Source organism: Dermacentor albipictus, chromosome 6 (assembly GCF_038994185.2).
Source record: "Dermacentor albipictus isolate Rhodes 1998 colony chromosome 6, USDA_Dalb.pri_finalv2, whole genome shotgun sequence".
In the NCBI taxonomy this organism is placed as follows: domain Eukaryota; kingdom Metazoa; phylum Arthropoda; class Arachnida; order Ixodida; family Ixodidae; genus Dermacentor; species Dermacentor albipictus.
This window is the reverse complement of record NC_091826.1, coordinates 43,925,897-43,951,904: the sequence shown is the minus strand read 5'-3', so window position 1 is coordinate 43,951,904 and position 26,008 is coordinate 43,925,897. Positions and strand designations below refer to the sequence as shown.

The window sequence follows — 26,008 nt, the reverse complement described above, 5'->3', positions numbered from 1 at the left end:
CTCCCCGTCGGGGAATCGAACCCCGGTCTCCCGCGTGACAGGCGGGGATACTGACCACTATACTAACGAGGAGATGAATTTTGTTTTTCTTAATGACTGTGAGTATGATGAGACAGTTCTTGCATTAGATTACCGGAGGAAAAAGAAAAGGTGACTAATTGTGAGGTCTTTTCGAGAGCCTCATGCTTCAAGCACGAGTACAAATCTAATTTTAAACTTTAACTCGCTGCGTTCGCGGCACTTATTACAGACAGCGTGCGGCGGTCGACTGAAATTCAGGCGCCGGCAAGTCACCTCGGGGTGCTTGCGGGCGTGCTCGTGGGTTTGTTGCACCGTGGCTTGTCGGCACTGCATGGTTCCGTCGTAGCAATGTACCAGTCAGGCCAGTTGGTTACAAACGTTTTCTGGTGCGGTAGCAATGTGGCCGCGCTGCGTTTGTGATAGCTCCAACATCATGGCAACGCCTGTTGCTGATCACGCATAACCAAGGGAGTGCAACGCACAAAAGCCTAGGACGTACATCAGTCACGTACTACTCAAAACAAGGCCAAGAGACACTGGTCAAAACAAACAACAACGTGCCCAGTTGCGCACGTTCGAACAAACAACAACAAAGAAAATAAAAGAGAAAACATCTTCGACGAACGTCTCATCGAGGCCGTCGAAAAAAATACGTGCCCTGGGATCATCAGCACCGCGACGTTCATGAGGCAGTGTGGCGGCGCGCAGCAGGACAGCTTGGGACGACTGGTAGCTGTGAACTTTGACTGCTGGCCACATTGTATGGCGGGCCTCGATTTTTTAAATGCGTGAGCATTTATAAAAATGTGATTTCTGCGCCTAACCAATGAGAAAACCCATCGGTCCGCCTGTCACGTAAGACGACTGGCTATGAAGAAAAAATTATTGTATAAAATAGAATCAATTCGAAAGGAAAAAAAAATGCTGGCTCTTCCATAATCGAGAGTAGATGTAAGCGTGAAATGGCTACCGGCGAAGCAGATTGGTTGGACGATTACGACGATTACTCGCAATCATCTCACAACCTTATCCCAGTCGCGCCGGACGAGCACATCGAAAATGGATTTCACCGCTCTTTCTGCGCACGCGCGAGGAGCAATTAGTTGCGAGAGAGAAATGTGGGGACTTTTGGTGCTCAAAATTTCTCTTCGCCTAGGTACTACGGGGAAGAAAACAGTTTGTTCCGTTTGTCCCTAGCCGAGCTTGCAGCACAGAATCGACAGGATGCGTGGGCGGCACGACGACAAAGCCGCGTCCGAGGTGAGTTTGTTGCTATTTTGTTGCGACGGTAGCGTATTAAATTTTATAGTCGCAAGCGGATACGTTTGGAAGTGAGGTGTCTTCTCGGATGACTTTAGTGGCAAAGTATTACGTCGTGCCGATGCATTGTTCATTAGTGTCGTTGATCAAGGTCAGCATATCACACGCTTCAGGGGAATCGCGGGAACGGAAACAGTTTACGAATTCAACTGCCGTGCCGATGCATTAGTTCTTAATGTAACTGAGCATACAACACACTTGGAGATTCGCGGGAATGGAAATTTTGTACTCTATGTGTAAGTACTAAAACTTGCGTCGTCATGCAATCTGAGCCGTAGATCGTTGTGAGAGCTGTATAGCCACACTGGCAAAACACTACGCCCTGCGCATGAATACGGAAGAAATGTATGCAAAAGAACAGTGGTCGTCATGCAATTTCATAGCAGTAGACCATTGTGAAAGCTGTGCAGTAACACTGATATTGGCTAGTTAATAATCCCGGCTGTTACGATGTCTAGCTCATATACGGGGCGCTCTATGTGGGCGAAACAAGGGCTCAGATCACTACAACCGCATGCGAAATAGCTCTGAATGCCTGCCAGTACACTTGTTCGGCGTCTCTGTGGTCAGCCAGTGACACACGCATTGCACGAAACAGTGAGACTTTGTTTAATCCGCAATGCTCATGTGGCGAACAGGAGAGCAAAAGGTGAAAACAATGTTTTCTTACAAGGCAAGTCATCCATGTAGTGGAAGTGCATTTATCGTTGGTGTAGTGTTGATTCACTTTCTGAAGTCCAACCTTTAATGCAGCTTAGTTTCCGTTGGTGCAAGTGCTTCTACTGGAAACATTCAAAATAAGATTTATCAAATCAGGTTGCCGTCTTGTAGTTTTAGAAATTTTCCTCTGGTCTTAAGTCTTTTCTGAATCTGGAAGAGCTGGCTGATTGCACATTTCATCTCGAGATAGCTCACACACTTCCAGCAGCACAGGTTAGCACACTTTGTTGAGTGCAGATGAGCACTGCAAATTCAATCATTTTGATGAGGCACCGATCTAATGCCGCTCACTCTTGCCACAACACTTTTTCAACTTGTACTGTACTTGTTTCTTCCACCTTCCATTTGCAGCACCAGGGCTAAGGCACAACAGCAATAACATTTCTAGCAGAAAATTCTTGCTCCTTGGCATCTGAGCTCCCCATTCATTTGCTACTTTCTTCAAATTTTTCTTTTCATGTGATGCTCTTGCCTTCACACACTGTCAGGCTTCTCCTTCATGCGTTTCTTTAATACTCTTTCTGTCTGCTTCTTGCTCGACATACCGTGCATGCCTTCAGTCATGTCCAATTGATCGATGCAGTCTTGTCCTTTTGTCTCTCTCCTCCAGAACCTGCAACTTTCGACAACCACTCCCCTGCATTATGTTGCTTCTTTTTGTGATAGTGCTGGCTATCTGTTGCTGATGCCACACATTCACTTTGCAATGGTTTATTAGACCACATACATAAATTAGCTGTACAAAACCTTGACTCTCCAGCACTTCCACAAAATTCATGCAGAAGTGGAAACACAGGTTACACTTCATTCTTCACCACAGCTTACTATGTCTGCATCAAAGCTTGATATTACCTACACGTGTGCACTGTCTTTGTGTCTTCCTTTGTAGCTGTAGGTCGCTGCATGAGCAGAAAAAGATTTTGTTGCTTAAATGTTCATGTGCTTAAGTAGGCAATGTAGTGTACTTGATTTTCACAATGCTTAACTCAATTGGTGGTATGCCTGCACTATAACATGCACAAACTGAACAGCATATCCAAACCAGAAAATTGCTAGCCTATCACAGTTAGGTTGAGTCATTTGAATGAAAGTAGGGACAGTTTTTGTATGGGATGGCTGATGGCATTCAGGCTCATCATGTCAACATCAAAGTGGGAGCAAAAACGCAGTACATGTATAAAATATGAGCAGTTTTATTGGATTGTGGTGCTTTACATGCACCTCACTTCAAGCACAACGATGTCTTTGCGTGTCACCTGTGTCCAAATGAAGCCATTGCAGCTGGTGAGCAATGTGCTTGTAGATGGCACTGGCTACATTCCTTTGGAAAGGCATCCTTATGTTGCACAATGTAGTGAAGATGAAGGCTTTTAAATTAATGTGTACTTTATTTTTTATTTACCTCTCACCTACTGTTGCCAACACAAATGATGTCTCCTGGTAAGCCGAATGCCTGTGAACATTGCAAGGCACAGTGTCAGGCAACCATTTATAATCTTCAGCATAATACTGTAGAAGGCGGCCTTCTGGTTTGTATACATGAAAGCAAGCTAGATAGACTAAAGACTAGCTGACTTGACAGCTCTGTACAGCCTGTACTGCTTACAGAAAACAAGTCACACTAGTCACGGGACCTGTAGCAGTGGCATGCAAATAGAGGTTTGTATTGCCTGTAGTACATATACATAGCCTTTCTTTGAAAAATATGTTTGGTCACTTTTCATTAACTTTACCTAGTCAGGGCATGCATTATCACTTAAGCTGCTTGGTCTTCAAATAAAACGAGCATTTTCTGCATAGTAACTTTTACTTACATGAAATATGTGGTGGTGTTGACCTGTAGAAGTGTACAGAATACATAAAATCTTGAAGCACTTAAGCAGAATTTATAAACAATGCTAAATTTAGGTAGACTGACAAACTGGACTGTACAACACAGATAATATAGGGCACTTGCAAGACAGTTTCTTTATGGCCTAGTTCCTAGAAGGTATTTAGAACGAAAACAGTGTCAACTGATTGGAAAAGGAAAGGGGACAGACACAGTGCTCACTTATGACTCAAGGTTTTTTTTTGTGTGTGTGTGTGCAGTAATATATACGAGGTGGGTTCAAAAAGAAACCGAACTTTTGAAATAGCATGCCAATCAGCAGAGCGAGCGCGCTGCGGCTACTGAGCGCATGTAATGGCAGGTTTAGACAACAAACTGCCATTTGCCGCGTTTCGCTCTGACAGTAGTTGGCGAGCTACAGCCACTGAAGTGAGCACATGAACAAGCTGCTCTTCGGATTGGTGCCAAAGTGACAATGAAGGAATTGGAAGAACAGCGTGTGTGTGTGAAGTTCTGCTACAAACTTGGGGAAAACTTTCACAGAGACTTCTCAGTTGCTTAGCCAAGCATACGGGGAGGACTGTGCAAGTCGCACACAGTGCTGTGGTTGGTTCAAGTGTTTTGAAGAGGGAAGAATGTTGGTCGGTGACGATCCCAAGCCTGGACAACCTTCCACATCCACAGATGATCACCATATTGAGGGAGTTCGAACTGTGATTCGCGGAAATCGTTGTTTGACCGTTCGAGAAGTCGCTGATGAAGTGGGTATCAGCGTAGGATCATGTCATGAAATTTTGAGTGACAAACTAGGGATGCGTCGTGTCAGTGCAAAATTTGTGCCACGTTTGTTGTCTGGTGCACAGAAGCAGACCCGTGTTGAAATCAGCCAGGAAATGCTTGCCACTGACGATGAAAACTTCCTTAAGAACATCATAGCAGCCGATGAGACATGGGTTTATGCCTACAATGTTGAAACGAAAGTGCAGTCGTCGCAGTGGGTGGCCAAAGGTTCTCCTCGTCCAAAAAAAGCACGCATGAGTCGGTCAAAAATGAAGGTGATGTTGGTTGTGTTTTTTGACTGCAAAGGCATTGCCCATCAGGAATTTGTGCCACATGGTTAGATGGTAAACAAAGAAGTTTGCCAGGGAACCCTAGCATGTTTGAGAGATTCTGTGTGCAGTAAGAGGCCTGAATTGTGGGAAAATCAGGCTTGAATGTTGCATCATGACAATGCCCTGGCTCACATGTCGCTCCTTGTCCGCAGCTACTTAGCGAAACACCGCACTTCTTTTGTGCCCCACCTACCATATTCTCCGGACCTAGACCCTTTCCAAATCGTAGAGGAGATCCAGGACAATGTGAGAAGAGACCTGCATGCCATTCCAGAAATTTCATTCCAGGAGGCTTTCCAAAAATGGAAGAAAAGATGGGAAGAGTGCATTGCCAGTAGAGGGGACTATTTTGAAGGGGACAGCACTTAAGATGTTGTACCATAAGCAGCAAAGCTGTTATAGCAAAAGTTCGGTTTCTTTTTCAACACACCTCATATGCATGGAAAGGGTGGGGTTCAAGGCAGGTGCAACAAGAACGCCCAATGTGAGGTCGAATGTAGAGTTTAATGTCCAAACCACAGCAGTAAGCTGGTAACCTTTAAATGGTAAGCAGAACAGTAATGCTACGGGAACTGTCAGGCCCTTCATAATTGTAACAACCGTCGGAATGTTGAAGTGTCTTTTCAATGTCCCATTAATTTCCACTATTCTCATTCTAAATGGGCAAATGCACCTACATTCATTTACCATAAGACATATCAAGAGATCAACCCCACTAATGCTAGTTCTTTCTAGGTAGCTGAAGCAAAATAGCATTTCGTTCAGTCAGTATTGATGCAAGTTTTCAAACACTCCTATCATGAAATAGCTCAGTTGCTCAGATCTTGAACAAGGCAGTTATTAGCTGGTATAATGTCAGAATTTGTTTATCATTTACTGGTAGACCTGCTGATGATAATGTAAGCAGAATGCTGCTGAGACCAATGAGAAAGTGTAAAAAAGAAAATAATTATTACATTTTCCAGCCATCATTCTCTAACGTGTCCACCCTGCCCCATCGTAAGCAATCACTTCACATCCCAGCATGCATATCTTGCGCATTTCTTTATTTCACTCTTTCTCTATTGTGTAGGACTGGCCATATTAGCTTAAAGCACTAGAAATCAATAAAATGACATCAGCATTGCCGCTGAGGAAAGACTGAAGTTAAAGAAAACAGAACAAAATCATACAAGGAAAGTAAGGTACAACACAGGTACAACACAAATTGATAAGGAAAAAAAAATGTTCACAGAAAATCTGTACATGTGTAACAGAACCTTGTGGGTGCATAAAGAAAAAAAGACTAAATGTTAACCTCATCACCCAAAGGGTCCCTGAAAGTATTTTATTGGTGTGACCTACACGTACACAGTATCTCTCCTCGAATGGTTACTCAAAAAAAGCTTCATGTCACCATGCTATATAAAGAGCTGCAAGTGGTTAAAAATTACCCTCCTCTAAAGCCTTTCCTCTCCAATGTCACTTTTATTCTATGTGGCCTTGGCTATGTCCTGCCTCATTGGACATGACATCGTACAGTGACAGTAGTGTTGGCTACTTGCAGTTTACTTGAATCTAGTGTGTTCCCATATGACTTATACCCCTGTCAAGCGGGCAAGTTAAGTGCACTTACGGCGAGTGCACTCGGTTTTTAAGTACACTTTCCCAAATCTTAACGTCACAGCTAAGTGTACTCTCAGGTGAGTGCACTCAAGTCGGAGTATGTTCACGGAACGCACTTTGCTGGCCGAGTGCGTAGCCTCGCCGCCAACGGTTTGAAGAGTGCCTAGCCTCGCCACCAACGCTTTCAACGATGCAAAATGTAATGCATAGAAAAAGGACACAAAACTTCATTTCAGTTATTGAGCAGCTGTTAACGATATAATTTGTGTTTAGCGAGAAACGAAACAGCGCAATAAAGGAACGAATTTATCATGTACGCAACCAGCAGCGCCAGAATGATGCGGCACTGTGGCGCCGCCATACTCATTCAGTTCGTGTTTATCTTGGTTACAGTGGCTGGAATATTCCAGCCACTGTATTTTGGTGTGAAAGCGTGCTGACCACGCCGGTCGTGCTTTCAGTCGTGTGCGTGGCATTTTGCAATGGAGCTAAATATCGAACTCGCCGTCTTTGCTCATATATACTCGCTCATATTCTGTTCTAGCAGGATCATGAGCAGGATCAACTGCCGCACGCCGCCATGTTGTTTTGGATTGGCTAGGCATTCGTCTTGGCCAGCATTGACTTGCAACACACTTATAATAAAAGCTTCTTCGTTTTTTGTTGAGACAAATAGATGAAGCTTGTTTTTATATATAATCCTACTTAAAACAATCGCTTTTTAGCAGCTTTCACTTGTTAATTTACATCTTTAAAAACGCGCTCTTAGACTGTCGCCATTTTTTTTTACTGCGAGTGCACTCTGTTTTCCCGTTAAGAAGCGCGTTGCCTAAAGTGTGACTCAAGGTACCGAAGTGCACTCCCCGTAAGTGCACTTAACTTGCCCGCTTAACAGGGGTATTAGAGATGCAGCTTTTTTGTTATTGTGGTGATGATGGCCTCAAAACGAAGTTTACATAGAGCGCTTATGTTTTGTACAGTGTGCAGTCGCGGTAACTTACTCTCTGCACTCACCTGCAGTACAAGAATATAAGTGCAATAGGTACAGTGCAAGTTTCTGCCACCACATGTACCCCTCTGCTGCTTTGCTTTGGTTGCTGTCGTCACTGTGCTATTGTTAAACATTATTGCATTCTTTTTCACTCTTTGCCTGCACATCTACAGCCTGGCACATCTATTGCAAAGCCGTGCTTTTTTGGAGAAACTCTCTAATTCATACCTTCCCTACCACACGCGTACAAATGTACTATTGACCCAAAAAGTTAACAAATGAAGGGATCTCACAAAAAGCTGAATATCTCCGCAGCCTCAAAACGAAGCCTGGTATTCCCATTTCCAGCCTCTACTAGTATATGCAAACATTGTGATGTACGGTTTTACTGGCTACTTTTAAAGGCTGCTCGGATATTTAGCATTTTCTGCGATCCCATGGTTCGTAAACTTTTTTAGTCGATAGTGTGTGTGTAGATAACAGTGGCAGACAATCTGCTATCTCAGGCTAGTCTACCATTAGACTGAAGAAACATCTACATGTCTTACATTAGTGTGTTTACTTTTACAGGTACATCAATTACTATGCCTTCATATCCTACTAAAAGTAAGCTAAATGAGGAGGCTTGCTTTGTGTATTCTTAATGATGTCATGTGGGAAGCCAATCCACTTCATGAAAAAAGATCACTAGTTCGTTCTACTAGAGGTGGCTCAGAACCTGGGGAGTGGTGCCGCTATGACATCTAGCAATGGTGATTTTTAATACCTAATAATTACACCGTTGATACAGAATACCTAAATTTATTTCATCATTCATCATTAGTACAGAAGGACGTCCCGGAGTTACAAAAACTGTCAGTGGGACCTATTAGTAGTTTTAACAATATAGTAATTAATACATTATGGCAACATAGCAGTGATACACATCAGAATACACGAAGTTAATGAAGCGAGTAATCAAATACAAGGAAGGTGCTTACAAATACAAGCAAATGAAATAGATGCTGCGTATGAATAAATAAAAATGTAGTAATTGGCACGTTATGGAAACATAGGGATGACACATATCAAAGAACACAAGGTTAATGTACGAGATAATCAGAAACAAAAATGTGCTTACAATATGCAAAGTACAAGTGAAATATATACTGTGCGACAAAAAACTTAAAATTTCTAAAAGTAAGGAAGGAAAAAATAAAGACAATGGGATATAGAGAATAAAAGCGATACATTTGGCAAATACAGAAGCACTGAAAGTGGTAAAATGAGTTTGTATATAATATGTGTTCGTGGTAATGAGTCTGTAGCCAGTAGTGTCGATAGTAAATATGTCTTCATATCTCTCTTGAATGTTAACATTGTGCGGCAGGCTTTAATATGGGGTGGTTTAATTTAGTGTTTAATCGCCATAAAAGAGCAGTAAACATTGACAATTAGTGTTTATTTGAGGAAGGAAAGAATTGTTAGAGGAATATCTCGTATTGTTAGTGTTGGCAAGAGCAGATATATTAAATGCTGAACCCTTGATGATCACCAGTAGGTATGCTACTGACGGTGCACTTGCACAAAACTCAAAATAATTTCAGAGCCCTGAAAACGAAACTTTTTTTTTCCCTACTCGTCAGGTGTTTCACAATCTGCACTGATGGTATTCTTCTCGAGTATGGCTGGAGTACATATTTGTGCTGTGCGAATGTTCAAAATGTCAAATGTAAATCAAATAGCTGTTGACCATTTGACTTGTATTTAATTGGAGAACACGCAATTAGAAGTTATCCAATATTCCTTTCTGTCAATAATTACACATACTGGAATCTTTAGGGAGAAAGTCAGGTGCTTGTGGTGACCATTCTCAAAGGGAACTGCAGTTCCTGAGCGGACATATACAGCAGGTATTTTTTTGCTTTGCTTAGGAATTTCTAGTCGCGCAGTAAGGATGCCTCGCTTTTAGGCAGCCAACGGATTTTTCTCAATTGAGGCTGTAAAAATTATCATTTGGACAATGTGAACATGTTCCTGATGTCATCTTGGTGCAGCAGATACTATCACCTTTCAGTCACTCTCATTTACAAACTTATCAGTTGACCAGAAACCTGGTTGTGACTGGCATTACACGTGTCAAACAATCTAAAAAACATCTCTTCTAAAGCTTTCCGCGGTTTCTGTCCACCTCTTGAGTTTCAAAACCCGCCATAATGCCTTTGGCATTGTGTGCTGCTAATCCCAAGGGCGCGGAATCAAATTCCGACTGCAGCAGCTGCATTTCCACGGGGAAGAAATGCAAGAACACCTGTTTACCATGCATTGAGTGCACATTGAAGAATTCCAGGTGGTCAAAATTAATTCGGAGTCCCCCACTATGGTGTGTCTCATAATTATGTCGTGGTTTTTGCACATAAAACCCCAGACTCACCTCTTGTTCCCTGTAAGTAGCATTGGTTACACGAATTTAAGCCATACTGCTCCACTCAAGGCCTATATGTAGTAGGTATTTTCATATTCTGATATTTCTGGATAGAATTAAATATGGATATTTGACGAAACTGACCTATTGAATATTGAATAACAAATATGTTCACATTTCAGAGAAGTGTGGAGTATTCTTGAAAAAAAAAGAAACTTTACATTGCAAGGGTGGACTTTTAACATTGTTGGTACAACATTTTTTCAATGCTTAGCGCAGAAACCATAGACAAGACAGGCGAGAGAAGAGACACACACAAGTGGTACTTTCAACGATTTATTGGAAGTTGGATCACGGGTTTATACATGCAAGCATTTGCTAGCATTCTTGATAAACCTGGCCAGATTGATGTTATATTCCTGTATTGCAGACAGAAAAGCATTTGAGCTTGTTTGACACTCTAAATTAATTGAGAAGCTCTAAATCGCAAATCTTCTGCCATACTTAATTGGCTGAATCTCTGCATACTTAACTAAGCACAAACAATTCGTCAGAATAAGCGATTGCCCTTCCCATGAAGTGCCAGTTACTTCCAGTGTTCCTCAAGCAGCATGCTTGGCCTCTTGTCATTTTTAATATGTATTAATGATATAGAAGTAGTCAGTCACCCTTTTTAAATAAAGTTGTTTGCTGATGAAATACATTTCTGTGAGCCCTAACTTCTGTTATTTCAATCTCAAAATTGGCCTTCGTCGGATAATTCGAACCTCACTGGTCAGATTCGCCCAAATACAGCCGTGTTATGTGCTGAAGCATATGCAACTTACTGTGGTGAAGCATATTGAGAATGGAAAAGGGCCACTGTCACAGGACATCACACGTGTTCCTTGATTCTACAAGCATGCAGTTTCCTGTCACAGTAGGAGAACCTAGCCACCTAATAAGCATAGTGGCAGCCATTCAGAGCTGTTTCTTACATTTCAGTGGTGATTTGAGTCCTTTTTTCACCTTCCATGCATGTCTCGTGTATGAGACTGTTAATGAGGCCTAGTATGTCTTCTTTAAGTAAATGTGCCGTGCACAGAGAAGTGGAAAATAATCATGTGTTTTGGGAAAGCTAGCAAAAAGGAAGGCAGTAAGTTGAAAAAACTGCGTTAAGCCGAGGAGATGTTAAAAGCCAACAAAAGAGTGTGAATATATCAAACTCTAAAGGCCTGCCCATACACCTATTAGGCGTCTTGGTGCTCATACTGTGACTGGAGACTGCACATGTGCATGTATGTAATTTAGGGAACACGTGCTGATTTGCAACAATGGCACCTTTCCCTGCTTGGTATGGTTCTATGCATAACATGGCTGTATTGCAGTGAAGCTAACATTAAGAAAAATAGTAAACTGGGCGAGTTCGTAGCTGTTGATGGTTGCAGGTGTAGCGCTAAACTGAAACGCGGCCAAAGTTAATTTTGAAGGCAAATACTGCAAAGTGAAGTAATGGCACGTTTCAGTGTTTTTTTATGCCTTTTGTTTAATTCGACCAGTATCAATGGTCCCGTCAGGATCGAATTAACGGGCATGCCTCATAATCAGAACTGGTTTTGGCAAGTAAAACCCCAGAAAGATGATCAAATTAATGGAAGTCGACTGTATATATGGCTGAGTAAAGCCACACTGTCTAAAACCGGTACAGCAAAAAAACACCAAGAAACCTAAATGACCCATTGCAAATGCAGTCAACTTTCATGGCATGCGAAAATAATTCTCACAGACAATGATAGTGATAGTTTGCTGATACATTGGTCAGCGGCCTATAGGATTTGCCCAGTTTCTACTATTAATCTTACACACTTGCGCTTATCCCTGTATATAATAGCGGCGTCATTTAGAAGAGGGCGACATGGACATGTATTGCAATGCAAAGCAAGAAAATCGTCACCTGATACACTATATTTCTGTGCTCTCTTAAGTTCTCATTAATGCATCTTCCGGTTTGGCCTATGTAGCATCTACCGCATGACAGTGGAATATGATAGACCACTCCTACACCGCATCCGACGAACTCATCTTTGCAATGCTACCACAAACTGGCTTATTTGTCCTTATTGGGTTAGTGGTTTTACACAAGGTGCTTAGCTTATTTGGAGCTGAAAAAACACCCGCACATTACCTTGGCTTCCTATCATTTTCAGGGTATGTGATATCTGGCATACATACGGAATCTCAGCGGTTTTCACCTGGTCACGGCTGCTAGCTCTTGCATTTGCACGGAGGCATCGTCTCGAAAGTTCCTGTTTGAGCAGCCTTTCTGCCACCGACACCAACACGTTGTTAGGGTAACCAGCCTCCTTAAGACTTGCAGCCGATTGCTGGAAAATGGTTTTCATTAGGACGTTTTTGAAACACGTGTTAGTTACGAAGGGTGTAAGATTGGGCTTGTTGATAAATTATGCTTCAAAGTCAGGTTAACAGCGCAAAGCCACCAGAAGGGATAGAAGAGAGAACGGAGCGCTGAACTTCCAACTGTTTCTTTTCTTTTCAGAAAGCATCGCTATTTATACAGTCACACAATAGCCCACCAACCATGCTTAGAACGCCACGACAACGCCACACAAAATTCAACGTGGTGATAGCCCGAGGTATCTGATCTCCTTGTCAGTGAGAGCGATAAAGGGGTGCTGATGCAACCATCCTTTAAACGTAGAATTTCTCCCACTTTGATTATCTCACGTGTAACATTGTCTCCGTGTTTTGCAACGATAAAACATTTTTTTGAATTTCGGCCTACATCCACGTGCACAGCAGTGGGCAGAAAGCCATCCCTATTAGTTAGTTATGCCCCTCTTCACCAAATTCAAATGGGCTGAATGAAATTGGAGAAGGGGTTTCTTAGCTCATGGACTGTAAGCCCAGCAAGTCCTACTATCAGTAGAGATGAACTGAAAGTCAAGAAACTGAAACGTATTGCACTTCAAAAGTCATTTCAAGAGGTCTCAAACACTCGCGAAAGATCTTAGACATCGGGACATTTTTCTAGACAACTATTACTAGGGAAATCTGGAAACACTAAAAAATTGTTGACAAATCTAAAAGCTCGCTGAAAAACTGTTAGTCCCGTGAGGTGGTCATATTTGTGCCTATCTAATTGCGCTAAATATAGGTTGCTAAAGACGGGAGCCAGACACAACCCTATGCAAATGCCTTTCTTCTGCAGATGCAGCCTATTGTTCCACTGTGCAAAGGTTGGCGACATGTAAAAACACCATAATTCTAAATACCCTTCTACGGAAACAACCTGCTTCCTGTGAAAACCTTACGGCGCCATATTTGTCAATACAATCCTCAACACATTGAATAAGGTCATTGAGCAGGATAGAATAATATAATTCTTTGACCTTAGCTGAAAAGGCCTTGAAGCCCTCTTTGCCGTGAAACCTAACAAAATCAAGGATTCGTCAGAACCTTTTATAAGAAACTGGTCATCAATCTCTTTAACGTTCAGCTTTGAAACCAGGTACGGGGCAGCTTGCTTCTGCCAGGTACCCCTTTCGGAAATTATGACCCGAAAAGGAACATCCTCCTTGTGCACTTACTAAAAATTACATCTTTGAACTTTTCCTTAGTTTATCAAGATTCAACTTTCTGTAAATTTCACTTGGTTTCGCTGCTACTTTCATAAGTGATACATCCTTGCGCTCATTGAAAACTGCAGAAATTGCTTGACTGGCTTTTTCCAAGAAACATTTAAAGAAAAACTGCAAAACCACCCTCTTTGTCAGCTGGTATGACACACAATGATTTGCTCTTCAGGTAAGACTACACATTTTACAGGTAACTTAGAAGGTTGGGGCTTACATCACAACAGGGCATCTAAACCTTCCGAATTCATCCTCACACCATCTTCTTGCGGGGCTCTTCTGGACACTTATGACGGACAGGGAAGTTCCGGTTTAGTCCAGCTGGTAGCTTGGGCAAATTTTGGACCGAGGCCAAGAACTTTGCACACACTGTTGGGTAGGATGAAACCTTCAGAAACGTAGACATCACTTGTTGCTTTCTGTCAATCCTTGTTCACATGAGCCCGTAGTAGTCTTATTTGAGGTTGTCAAAGGAACTTGGTGACCTGATCAGCTAAGTGCAGGTGCCTCCACAGAAGATTCTTTGCAGCGCACGACTCATACTGAGAAAACATCTGCACGCTGAGGTAATCTCTGTGGAGACACGCCTGCTGAAGTTGTTTGGCACGTACAATCTTCAAAATTCTTTTTCCGTGACCGACATCCGAATGGTGCGAAACCACTAAACAACGATTTTATATCCTGTGGAAGCTGCTTGTTATGAATACAGAACCTTAGGACACACGTGCTGCTGGCAGCCATGGCAATGAGGGCAACAGTATGCCCGGAATCTCGAGGAACATATTGAAAAAAGCCTGTTGTACTAGAAATGAAATCGACAAGGGTGGCAATATGGGCTTGTTGGTCGGTCATCGTGGAATGGTATCTGGTTAATGCAACAAAGCACGGACATAATAAAAGAAAGCTAGAACTACCTGTGAGCGCATATATATGCACAAGTGCATGGTTGAGTAAACTCGCAGGTGTTTAATTTGTTTTCTTCTGTTGCTACTTTTTCTTGCATTTTGATTGCTACGTATATTGTAATTCCCGCAAAAAGCATCAGCTGGTAGTCACCACTGTATTTTGCTATGCAATTTGTATTTTGTTATGCAATCTTACCTCAGCGCGCGCCTGAAGGCGAAATTGTTGCCTAGGCAAACTATCGCCGAAGTGGCACGTTTCAGAAGACGTCCCCAAGTATGTGCACAAATATTTCACTGAAAAACATTTCAGGCGTATCTTTGCTTTGTTGCTACTAAAATTTCGCAGCAACACAGCATTTCTTTACTCCAAGTTATTTATGAATCACTAGATGTCATTATCTACGTCGTTCATGCGTACTTTAGGCAGTGAAAACGGCACACCCACCTGCGAGCTTCTCCGATACCGACGTGCCTGTTATAACGCGATTGTCCAGAACAACATATACATATATATGTTGTTCTGGACAAATCGGGCGAAGCCAACATGCTAAGCATATAATGAACGATGAGTACCAACAAATGGGATCTTGTTTTGAAATCGAACTAGAACTGAAGGAAACGAAAACGCAGGTTAAGATTACGGTAGAGATTACGGTTACGTATTACCCATGTAGTGGTTTCAATACCACTTTTCATCAGGCCTATAAGAAGTGGCGGTCAGATGCAGCTGCATACCGATAAAGCATGTAGTTAAATTACAAATATCGCAACGAAATATTGCTTGCAACGAAGGTCGGCGCAAGCTGGCTGAGAGGGTTTGCTTACCTCCAGAGATGGCGCGTATACAAAGACACACACGTATCGACGCAGGACTTTCTAGAGGCTCCACAAATACACACAGCATCTATTTAATGACATTGCGTCATGCATAACGGCACAGGAAAGCTTCGAGACTCAGCTGCGTTGGTTACGCTAACTTCGAAAAGTAAACAGGAAGCTGCCATGGCACTTTTTGCAGGAAGCAGGTGGCGCTTCATGCATCAGAAACCAAACAGGTCCGCAATAGACATCAGTAAGAGGCGATTGGAGGATTGGTGGAAGAAAAGTAGGGAAACGACAAAGGACGGAGACGTACAAAAGCACAGTTCGCAATAGGGTATCAGAAAATTTGGACGTGGTAGTTCATAGTGTGTTTTTTTTTCTCATGGGTTAACCTAGGTAGGACATTAGGCAGCATAGTAGCAAGAGCTTGGTGGCGCAAGCCACCGCCCCGTTCCAAAGGGGACGCTCATAACATCCATCCATCCATCCATCCATCCATCCACCGAAACAGAAACTAGCAAAACCATTTTTTTTTTTTGTAAGCGTTACTCTTGTTTTCGGCGCTCGGAACTTATTCCATTGGTTTGTTGCAGGACGTCCGTGTCATTGAAGGATTCAGTCCCAGTTTAAATGGTTTAAATTCTTCAAACAGTTTGTATTTTTTGCACCGCCAGTACACAGAAGCGTTTTATAACGATCTTTATTGATAAATCGATATGTGGCCATTGATTATTGCGTTATGAAGAGCACTCGCTTCGTCTTTCCAACAAGACGCGTAGGTTCGGCGCTCCGATTTGCATTTAAAGTGAGCTTTTGATAGCCTTACTTTATCCATTTACGCGCTGTATATGCGTTGTGACGCCTTTCACTAGTTTGCGACGGCGCAGAGTATAACAGCTGAGTCCCGCTGTTTACATTTAACATGTTAAACGAAGCAAAACCTCGGTAGTGCATCGTAAATTTTTTCTAAACATAATGCAGGCACCACTCGCACCGTTAAAGCATGACTGTTAAGAAGCATTTGCAGCAGCTCATTTGTCGCTACGTTGGAGCGAGAATATTGCTGATCTGCCGCTTTACCTTTCTTTACTGCTCCGTATTTTTGTGTATCCGGGTATTTTAATTTTATGCAAACCACCCCTTCCGTGTGAAAAAGAAAAGAATTTAAGGAAAGGAAGATGCAACAGTTGCAAGGAAGGTGCAACAGTTGTGTGAAATAAATAGTGCTTTACTAACATCTGTAGTGACCTGGTGATCGCGCGCCTTGGGCGAATTCATTTTGTGTAAAAATGTGTTCCGGCTACTTAAAAGGTAAGCGTGACGTTGTGGCATCAACTGCTATCTCTCTTGTTGAATGAATTTTCGACAATACATCATTGTCATGGTACCGAGGCAAAACAACTGAAAGGCACCTTGCAACCAAAACGTTGCCTTTCAACATACGACAGGAACACATAAACAAAACATTAGTGTATGCTTCAGTATACCTTATTTTTACAGCTATTTTGAGCTATAAAGCTTAGGTAGTTGTGAAAATGAGAGGCAACTGTGATGGATATAGAAGAGCATAGTCTGCTTGCATGACCAAGAAATTTTTTAAGGATGAAATTTCAGTACTTGAAAACAGTGCATAAAAGTAGAGCACTGCATGGACACTTTTCCCTGGCCTGACCAGAGCCAGTGCCATGCACTGGTCCACCTAGCTCAGCTAGGTTTGTCCAGTTAGCCCTTGAGCCTCAGTGTAGCATGATCCACCTCTCTGTTGTTATGAAGATGCCAACTGCATATGTATTTGCTAGATACATATCTTGCTAAGTAGTTTTCCACTTGCGTTGCTACCGACAAGTGGCAAAAAAAAAAATTTAATTTTTGGCAGCAGTGAATAATTTGCCGCCTCACATTTTAGCTGTGGTCATAGTAATGCAAGCACAAAAAAAATTTAGAAAATTTCTGAGAGAAATGAAATTAACTGGAACTGGACTGGACATTAACTGGACATGGAAGGAAATAAATTATGGATATACATTCACCAATTATGTTGCACGTTAAGGTGTAGTCCAACCGACTAATGGTTTCCATTTAATTTCTTTATTCATTGTTCAAGCAAGTTGAATGAAGTTCTGTGATTCATTGCATAATTACATCAGCATGAATGAATTCTTGATTGAAAGTTTTCTTCAATAAATATTTGAAGGGGGGATGCTGCAAAATTTCTCATTAGTGAAGGGGATTTGGAAAACAGAAAAAAATGTAATGTGTCACCGCAATGTCGATGAGATCGGTAGATGAATAGGCAACCAGAGTGTAGTGGCTCTGGTTTGAAGAGGGTAGGCAGGCGGCGGCAGATGGTGGTGGCGTTCTGGCCAGGCAGCTGGGCGTAGAACTGGGGACCCATAGCCCGACTGCTCTCGTTCTGCCCATAGGCGCAGAAACTCGCCGTTTTCGAGCAGCAGTTCATGATCGGGTAGAGTGGCGAAGCCCAGGAACGGGTTGGCAGGAGGTCCCGGTTGGGTGAAGTCCTGGTGGCTCGGGTCCGAAACCTGCCGGCCGGTCTTGAACTCCCGGTCCGGTGGCCGACGTTCTCTTGGCGTCGCTTCCTGGAACTCTCCCTTCTTCTGCCAGCGCACCTCACTTTTCTGCCGCTCTGGTCGATTTGTCCTTTCCTGATTGGCCCCTGGAAGCTCCGTGTTTTCTTCTGATTAGATGCCTTTTCCTTTTATTTTATTCTTCTAGTGCTGCGTGCTCACGTGCCGGACAGTCTTCAATGTTGTCTTCCATCCAGTACGGAATTCGCCTCTGCGTGCACATTCTTTCTCGTCTGCTTCTTGTCTCTCTCCGTCTACCGTACCATGTCATGCACTACACACCACACTATGTAGTACAGACATTCATATTATTACGATCTCATCGAGAGATGCTCAAGAGACGAGCCGCCGCGAGGAAGAATTGAAGTGTGTCTGGGCTCATGGCGTGAGCGAGTGTCGGCCTGGCTGTCTGGCTCCAGTGTAGATAGCATGTAAATAGCCTCTTTCATTTGTGTATTTTGTCTGTGTCTGTGCAACATTCTGGTGGAGGTTAGCGATCCCCGTCCTCTTCACGGCACTCCGAAGTGGTCGGCATATCGAGCTTGTCACCATACCTCCCGGTGACGAGACCGCATCTGCAACGGCTTCAGCTTGTCCGACTGCTCTTATCGTCATGGTTGCCCAACATCGTGACCCTGGTCTCTTCTGTGGCGTGGAGGGACAGGACGTTGATGAATGGCTCAAGCTCTATGAATGCGCCAGTGCTAATAACAGGTGGAATCCTACAGTTATGCTTGCTAATGTAATCTTTTATCTCGGTGGCACCCCATGCGTGTGACTCCAAACACATGACGAGATAATGAGCTGGGACAGTTTCAAAGTAAAGCTACAAGAACTGTTCAGTGACCCCTTCGGGCGCAAGGTTGCCGCGAGAAAGGCTCTTGCGCCTCATGTCCAGACATCTACAGAGCCATACGTTTGATACATCCTAGACGTCTTGTCTCTTTGCCACAAAGCCCACGATACTATGTCTGAAGCAGATAAGGTGGCCAAAAGGCATCACCGACGATGCTTTCAATTTTTTGTTTTCGACAACGTCTTTCCTATCGGCGCCATGATAAATGAATGCCGTCGCCTTGAATAAGCTAAGAGCCACCGTATCACACACCACATCACGCAGCTACCCAACACCGCTGCTACATCGACATGTGAGGGGCGACCACATCAGACGACCACCTGTGATGACCTAACCCGTATTGTTCACCGCCAGCTCGAGGCCACCTGTTGGCCAGCCTTCTCCGCGACACCTCCCGACCCGCCAGCAACCACAATTGCCAGGATTTAGGCCGTCGTCAGACAGGAATTTGAGAACATGGGTCTGAACTCTGTGTGTTTAACGACTCAACCCAGCATTCCCCCATTCTCTAGCGGCCCTCCTTGTCCCCAGAACTCCTTTTCTGCCACATATCGCAACCTGTCCAAATGGCGTACCCCTGATGACAAGCTGATCTGCTTCCACTGCTGTCGCATCGACCACGTCGCTCGTCACTGCCGCAACCAATGGCCACCACCTCCTCGGACATACACCTGCGCTTATTCCTGCACCTTTGGACCTACTGTTCCCTATGCCACCCGCTTAGAACCCACTGCCGCTGATGCTCCACCTCCGAACCTCCGCTACAGCCACTCGCCCTCACCTCAACGCCATCAGTCTCGTTCGCCCCAGGCCCGTCGCTTCTCCTCGCCGCCTATCGCCTCCTGGATGCCACATATCCCAACCTGTCCAAATGGCGTACCCCTGATGACAAGCTGATCTGCTTCCACTGCTGTCACATCAACCACGTGACTCGTCACTGCCGCAACCAATGGCCACCACCTCCTCGGATATACACCTGCGCTTATTCCTGCACCTTTGGACCTACTGTTCCCTATGCCACCCGCCTAGAACCCACTGCCGCTGATGCTCCACCTCCGAACCTCCGCTACAGCCACTCGCCTTCACCTCAACGCCATCAGTCTCGTTCGCCCCAGGCCCGTCGCTTCTTCTCGCCGCCTATCGCCTCCTGGATGCAGCCAAAAAACTAGGCACTAGGTGAAGCTGTGTTGTCGACCCTGCCCTCAAATTCTCTACTCATGTTGCCTACGAACCAAAACTTTCTTGGCATTGACAGGTATCCTGTGTTACGTTCGACCAGCGGGGGCTGGCGATCTCTGAGTAAGGGACCGACGGAAAGGCGCCACCAGTTCTGCTGTGACGACTCGCTTTGAAAGGACGACCAGACATCAGTCCCCAGCCCATCGGCGCCACCATGGCTGTGGCGGCGACTGGTTTTGTAAGGAGGACAATGCGCCGTGTCCCCAACGAAAGGGTGCCGAGATGGCTAGACACAGTAGCCAGAGCAAGTATTGTTAGTGTGTACACCGTCAAGGTCTGCTTGGAGCAGGGGAGCTCCTGGAAGATAATTTGCGGTGCCGTCTCATGCAGCTTAGAACCCGTCTCACGTGTCAGTCAACGGACAGATGCGGCGGCCACTGACTGCAGGGTCAAAGGTGCCTGCTCGGGTCAAGCACAGTGTCTGCGAAAACCCTCTCACCTCAGTGTGGTCAGTGCAACCTGTGCAGAAGTGAGTGCGTAGAAGAAGAAGAACAACTTTATTGTATAATAAAACGCTCAATGGGTGGAGCCCCTAGATAAGGGCCCCACTGGCTTCCGCGCGCCGTCTTGCTTGTCGGATGATGGCCCTTTGGACCTCTTTCTTTGAGCTGGACAGCGCCGCCTCCCATTGTGTATGCTCCGCAATTTCTGTGTTTGTCTTTTGTGGATATGCCGTGCATGCCCACGAGATGTGGTCTAAGGTTGGCGTGGCTCCACACCATGGGCATGTGTCCGTATATCTTTCCGGATGAATTTTATGGAGAATGTGCAGGTTGTTATATGTATAGGTTTGCAGCTTTCTCCATATAACCTGTTCTTCCTTAGTGAGATTCTTATCTGGGGGTGGTAGCTTCATTCTATTTCCTCTGTGATAGTTTAAAATTGCAGAGTAGTTCTGGTCAATCGGGATCGGGTCGTCAGAGGCTTCCTGTGAGCACCCGTGGGGTGTAGCATGTGCACGGGCTACTCTGTCAGCCTCTTCGTTTCCCCTGATTCCCTCATGACCGGGTATCCATAAAAGGTGAAATCTGGCTCGGGGTTTTATATCTTGCATAATCCTATAGGCTGCGGTGCATACTCGTCCCCTGAGGTAGCTTCTGCATGCCGCTTGAGAGTCTGATAGGATGGTTATTTGTTGTTGGTTTGGTTTTGTCGCTTTGATAGCAAGGGCTATTGCGATTTCTTCTGCTTCCACGATAGTGGTGTTGTGAGTGAAGGCGCTGATGATTTCTCTGCCCATGTAGTCAGTGACAGCAGCTACCGTTCTTTTCTGCCTGCCTGGGTATCTTGCCGCGTCCACGAAGCAGGAGTTTGGTTTGTCGCCGTGCGTTTTTTCAATGTATGCAGCTCTGGCTTCTCTTCTGCCTGCATGTAGAGTTGGGTCCACATTTATGGGTATTGGCACCACTTTGATGCAGTTTCTGATTATTGTGGGGATGGGCTTAGTTTGGTTGCGTTTTTCAAGGAGCTCGTGATACTTGAGTCTGCCAAGGAGTTTCCTACCCGTGGTCGTTTGTGTGAGTCTGTTTCTTTGAGGTATCAGCTGAGCGTCTGCCAGTTCCTCGAATGTATTATGAATTCCTAGAGACATGAGTTTTTCGGTTGGGGCGCACTGCGAAATTTGTAGGGCGATCTTGTAGGCTTTCCTTAAGCACGAATTGATCGCATCCCTCTCTGTTTTCGTTAGCTGGTAATACGGCAAGCTGTAAATGAAGCGGCTAACCACCAGACTTCTTATTAGGCAAAGGGTGTTCTTATCCTTCATCCCCGTCCTTTTCGTGGCTACCCGCTTTATCATTCTCGCGACTTGTTATGTTGCCTTCTTGATGAGGTTAAACTGTCCCCCTCAAAGGCGGGTTGGTTACGATGACTTTGGACGCTCCGAATTGGTCGGCGGTGAACTGCTGTGTTCCGTCACCTAGGGATTTCAGGAGGACAGTGTATTTAAGGAACTGTTGGCAGCTCTTCAGGGTGCATTTCTTTTTCAGTCATGTTAGACTGATGAACTGTAACATTCTCATGCAGATACTGTAAATAAATCCCAGATTCCTCGTTCTTGATGAGAACAAGTCTCTCCCTTCAACAACGTCCTCAGTATGGATAAGTTTGATGACCGCATGGGCCAGCTACCATCTATTTCATGCCCGACTCCAACCATTACACCTGTCACTGCACTCATCGATGCAGGAGCACATCTTTCTATTATAAGTGCTGCCTTCCGATGACGACTGAAAAAGCACTTCACCCCAGCGTCAGCACGCGTTGGTCGCGTTGCGGATGGCGGTACTGTGCCTATCATCAGCATATGTACGGCATGTGTCAGCATCGCCGGCCGCCACACTCCTGTTTTCTTCACTGTAATTGCTCATTGCCCCATGACCTAATTCTCGGACTCGATTTTCTCTCTGCGCATCCTGCTCTTATTGACTGCTCTGCCAGTACCCTTTGCCTTGAGGTGCCGATTCTCGTAGAACCTTCTAACGCACCCCAGTGCCGCTTACACCCCACCTGCTTTATTCGCCTGCCACCGAAGTCAACAGCCTATACTGAATTGTTGTGTTGCCCACCTGTTCCTGATGGCGAGTACCTCGTCACTCCCCTGCCCAACATTCCACTACAGTATGACATCACCGTGCCTCACAGCATTCTGACTGTTACTGCTAACCATACTCGCATGCCTATCTTTAACTTTGGATTGGGAAAGCAAATCCTACTGCAAGGTATTTGCCTTGTCAACGTTGATTGTCTCGGCGACCATCACGTAGCAGCTTTATCAACCGATGGTTCTTCTGAGCTTAGCAGGCCCCTCGCACCAGCCTCGGGCACCGATGCCAACATAAAGAAAATCGTTGCAGTGGACCTGTTCTCTGCGCAGGCTGACAGCCTTTGCTAAGTATTATCGTCCTACCGAGATATTTTTTACTTCAAACGATCGCCCTTTAGGCCAGACGCTCGCGGTCCAGCATTGGATTTCTACTGGCGATGCTATGCCTATTCACCGATGACCATATCAAGTTTCTGCATCGGAACGCCGAGTAATTCTAACTGAAGTGAACAAAATGCTAGATAAAAACATCATTAAGCTTTCTTCGAGTCCCTGGGCGTCACCTGTGGTTTTGGTTAAGAAGGACGGCACGTGGCACTTCTGTGTGGACTACTGTCAGCTGAACAAAATTACTATGAAGGACGTCTACCCGCTCCCAAATATGCTCAATCAGCTTAGTAAGTTTTAAAAAGTAGGGTACGCTGTTCACTCCATAGAGAAATGTTTTGCGTTCCTGGTTCATTGGCCTTGAGACGAAATTGACCTCACTGTACAGAACTATAACATGGTTGAACTTCAAAAGTTCCTCCCATGAGAATGCAAAGCTCTCCAGTAGGATGGGTGCAGTTGTCTAATGTGGATATCACTAATATTACCCACAGTCAAGATTCTATGGCACATATGTTTCTTTGACTAACAAGGCCAACTTAAAGCAAGATGTGTGTTTTAACACCATAGATCAGCAGCACATAAGCTCCACCTTAAATGTGCTTGTTCACCTAAATCTGCCTGCATTTGGAAAGGTAGTGCAAACGTTAAAATTAAATTAAATTGTGGGGTTTTACGTGCCAAAACCACTTTTGCCAAAACCACTCAACATATCAGACGGATATGTTGAGCTAACAATGTGTACTGATTGTATAAGGCGAGCAAGCTGCAGAGAATTGCTAAGCTTGATGTGCAAACCTCATTTCTCAGGCAAATAAATTGTGCAATGTCTTGTTTTATTATTGATGACTGCTCTGCCAGTCTGCCTGAGTTGTCATTTTTTTGTATTTATCATAAAGCAGACAATTTCATGTTTTTGTAGTTGTGTGACACAGAGTCATTTGTTTCTTTACAGCTGTCGTCTTCTCGGAAGCAGGCACTGATGCTTGGAGACCTGCAGAGCACAAACTGCAGCATGTATGCCGAAATAAACAGCTGTTGCCTATTTCAAATAAAACCAATGTCAGGCAAGGCCCCTTTTTGCTGTACTGTGCTTGCAAATTGCGAAGCAATGATAAGACACAATGTAGAAAGAAACATTTTCTTTTATTTGGCGGACATTAGAGTGGCATTAAAAAAAATATATATTGAGCAGCTCCAAGTCAGTCACTACACCAAGCAGCTCCACTGCAATTCACATGACCTACGAATCCCAGCCATACAACCGAATGATTATTCATATAAGTGACGATCAAGATCATTCTTCACTTGAATGCCACGGAGCGCTGTTCAGTAACAGCAGTCAGTTTGTGTCCCTGCAAGCAGGAATATTAATTCGTGTTTTGGTTATTGGTGACATAATGAAATTTATAGTTTTCTGGCCCATCAGATGTTTGAATCGGAAATAAATTCTCCAAAGATGTACACCTTGTCAGCGGTACATGCAGGATGATTTGAGGTGGCCAGAGACTTTTGAGTGGGACTTCGGTATCAATGGAGGTATAATGTGTGTGCATGCTTCAGTACCAGGGAGATTGGAGGCAGCATCAAGGCAACCTATAGGCACTGCGTGAAAAATCTTGAAAGCTACACTACTTGCTAATGCTCTTCTGCCCTCTGCACCTGATAGAATACTTTCCAGCTTTAATTTCAATCAGAAAAGAAATTTGGTATTTTCTGATGCTACCTTGACATGCAAACAAGTTTTTGTCATGTAGGAGGAGAGGGGGGTTACGTTAAACTACACCACAATTTATAAGTTTTTCAGCGTCCTATTTCATGTGTGGTACACTTTAATTTGGCTTGCTGACCTGGCAGTTGCATAGTCTTGGGCCAGGGATGACTGGATGGGAGAAGACAATGAGGAGTACTGTTCATTGTTTAATATGCGCTTGTGTAATATAATATGTCAAAATAAAAAAACGAGTGATATTTTTATGCTTTAAGCGTTTTGCAGAGTGAAGTAAAGTTATAACGAATTTTGTTTTTTTCTAAGAGATGAGAGAAGATGGTGTTGCTTGCTCATGATGTTGCTGGGATACCCTAGTACCTAGCTCATAACTCTTTAGTGCAGTGAAGATCACCAGAAACCACATCAATTTTTAAGAGTTATGAATCTTCAGCATGAAAGTAAATTAGTGCTTTATTTTATAGGATATGTTCCCCTTTTGGAAAGTCCTGTGAACAAAATGAAAATCAGCAAAAGGAACAAATAAGAATTTGGAACAAGCATGCTATCAACACAACTAATGCAGAAGCAGACTTTAGTCACACTACATACCAATAAGGACAGTGTAGGTGTGAGAACGTTGCTGATTACTTTTCCACCTATGACAAAGGAAAAAGTATACTCCAGTAATTCAGATGAGAACACAATTCTTGTTACACCAGGTGTGGCGAGCCCGGGAGACAGCAAGAGCCGCAGGAGTCCTGGACTAAGGGCGCCTCCCACACAAGCAGAAATACACCTGCTTTTCCTTTCTTTTCTTTAATACAATAGTTTACTTGACTTGGAGGCAGTTTTATCTCGGGAGCTCCTATCTGAATACATGGGAAAAGAGAAATTGTTTTTCTCTGAAGCCAGCAATGGAATTCGATGAGGTTGGTTATACGTTAAAAGAAACAAAAAAAAAAAGCTGAAATGTAGCCACTGTTTTAGGGGGCAATGCTTTGTGGCAGGAAATTTTGAAAATTGTGAAATTAAAAAGACTTTCGTATAAAGTTTACAACTTGATACAAAAGCTATGACATTGTAAACTTCGTGCTTATATTTTTTAAGCTTACTGACTCTCAGCAATTTTTCCTAAATATTCAAGGTCCTAAATCAAAATTATGCAGCCTAGAATGACTAAAATTTAACTTTTTCTCTCAAATGCAACAAATTTCATTGAAATTATTCGGGTAGTTGTCTCAAAAGCATTTCTGCATTTTACATGTATTTGAATAAAGAGATTAGAGTTGGCACTGAACTATAGCACCCTCCTCAAGGTAAGC

The 26,008-nt window shown here is 43.9% G+C and overlaps 1 long non-coding RNA gene and 1 other non-coding gene across 2 annotated transcripts; one reads left to right on the top strand and one right to left on the bottom strand.

Moving 5' to 3' along the window:
* TRNAD-GUC (transfer RNA aspartic acid (anticodon GUC)) lies at positions 1 to 72 on the bottom strand. The gene has a single exon. It is a non-coding gene; the product is annotated as a tRNA-Asp (tRNA).
* Positions 73 to 1,233: 1,161 nt separating this feature from the next.
* LOC135921998 (uncharacterized) lies at positions 1,234 to 25,523 on the top strand. The gene is made up of 3 exons (XR_010570691.1): positions 1,234 to 1,281; positions 23,931 to 24,042; positions 25,406 to 25,523. It is a non-coding gene; the product is annotated as an uncharacterized lncRNA (long non-coding RNA).
* The last annotated feature ends 485 nt before the right edge of the window (positions 25,524 to 26,008 follow it).